At 30.3% G+C, this 2,107-nt stretch overlaps 1 long non-coding RNA gene across 1 annotated transcript in view; it reads right to left on the bottom strand.

Annotated features, from left to right (window-relative positions):
• LOC116843580 overlaps positions 1-1,611 on the bottom strand; it is a 4,143-nt gene extending 2,532 nt beyond the window's left edge. The window contains exon 1 of the long non-coding RNA XR_004377898.1: positions 1,196-1,611. This is a non-coding gene — a long non-coding RNA (uncharacterized LOC116843580). The remainder of the gene's footprint in view (positions 1-1,195) is intronic.
• Between the last annotated feature and the right edge of the window lie 496 nt (positions 1,612-2,107).

Below are 2,107 nucleotides of genomic sequence, written 5' to 3'. Positions count from 1 at the left end.
TATATATATATATATATATATATATATATATATATATATATATATATCTTTATTGTATATTAAGACATAAATATATAGAAAAACATTTTAAAGATAACTAAAACAACTAGGTTTCAGATGTCTCTAAGATATTTTCTAGATATTTATATTGCGTGGAATGCGTAAACAGATTTAATTGTATGAGCAGGATATCTATTGTGTGTTGAGCAACTAATCTCAGTTTATATATATCTTTTTAATGGGTCTTAACGTTCTTAACGATAGTTTAATTTGTGCCTCTCCCTACCTCTAATTTGTATCTCTTCTCATCTGAATAATCTCAAGATCTTGGAACACGTGGCCTGATCATGAATTATTTTGAATAAAGAAAAAAATGCGTGCGGAAACGCTCCAGTTTCTTCTCTAAAGAGAGATAATTTAGAGATAATATAATATATAGTTATATAATAAAAATAATAACATGTTTGTTGCCATGCTTCATTCGATGAACCGTCTCCACAAACTATGTATTTTTTATATAATATAATTTAAGATACGCTTCACACACACACACACATTTCATACGCTTTTATTTGTGGGGATGCAGAAAAGAAATCTTTGCTCTATCACATACATAAGGTAAACGTCTTAGTGATTGAACGTGTATCGATAATTGAATTACTAATAATATACTTATGTTTATTAAGATGCTTATTAATAAATGAAACAAAATCACAAAGTAACTAAATATTTCTTTTCACTTATTATATTGTTTTGTACATTGAAAAGCATTTCAACAAAGAAAAATACAAAACCAATATGTCAATCATTGGGACATGTATGTTCGATCACTGGGACGTTTACCTTACGACGTTAATTTCTGGTGAGCATGTGCAACGTTGGTAATGAACATTTTAAATTATATAGATTCTGTCAATGTTTCGTTATTTTTAACACGTCTCTATCTGGTCTAAAATATTCTAAAATGTTCTAGAATGGAATATACTAAAATCATAGCAAGAATCCAGACAACATAATATCTAAAATCGGAACATAAGATATCTTAAAAATAATCTTAAAGCTCCTTAAAGACATTTATACGTAAATCGTCTGAAAGACGATTTTAAAGATGATCTCTAAGACGTATTTTGTCTCGATTTTAGACATACGTTGTTTAAACATGGTCACAAGATGATACTTGCAAAATTTGTGATACCTGCGAATAATAGACAAAGGAAACCCTAAGACGTGGTATGCGTGATTTCTCGACTGCTACGAAAGCATTCGAAAAGCAGAAATATATAGATTCAAGTTACACGTGTATACATTTGAGAGAGCAGCGTTAATTTTACATGCTTGTACGCGTCGCGACGATTAAATAAACGCGACAATATTGACCTTCTGAATCCCGATTTTTTACTTTGAAAATTTAGCGTTATTGTAACAGAAGTATAGAGGGGAAGATATCAGAGGCAGAAGTGATTAGTCAAATATAAATGATAAATAGTAAATTTCAAAAGTTCGATTTGTAAAATGATTTCACAACGGGAAACAATAAACACGTTTTATTGCAAAAATTCACACAAAACTTTAATTTTACTTGAAAGTATTTTAAAAAGCGAGCATGCCGAAATTTACCACGCAAGTTCTCGAAGTTTCGATGAGTTCATGCGAAATTGATACAACATTTTCCCAGTTTTCAGTGCTGAACGTTTCCCAACATTTTCGGTTATGTGGCGATGAGGATTCTCAGTAAACAAAGAATATTAGATCATTTTGATATTGATTTTACGTATATCTGTTAAATGTTTTCATTCGATATTTTAGAAATGTTTCAAAGATATTACCAGATAATATGATATCTTTTTGAATATCGTTAAAATATTTGAGAAATATTCAAGTGTCGAAGTTATTCGTGTGCAATACTATTGATACAACGTTAAAAACTACATAGGAAACGTTATACGTTGTTGAAAATCGTTGCAATAATGTTCGATCAATGATTTTTTGCTTACTGGGCTCTTCATTCGGATAAAACTGATCATTCGCAACGTATTCTTCATAATCTTCTATGATCAGCAGAGAGAGAGAGAGAGAGAGAGAGAGAGAGAGAGAGAGAGAGAGAGAG

Source organism: Odontomachus brunneus, unplaced genomic scaffold (assembly GCF_010583005.1).
Source record: "Odontomachus brunneus isolate Ranch 3 - 2012 unplaced genomic scaffold, Obru_v1 Obru_scaffold_033, whole genome shotgun sequence".
In the NCBI taxonomy this organism is placed as follows: Eukaryota; Metazoa; Arthropoda; class Insecta; order Hymenoptera; family Formicidae; genus Odontomachus; species Odontomachus brunneus.
The sequence above is the reverse complement of the archived record's forward strand: the minus strand, read 5'-3'. Positions and strand labels throughout refer to the sequence as shown.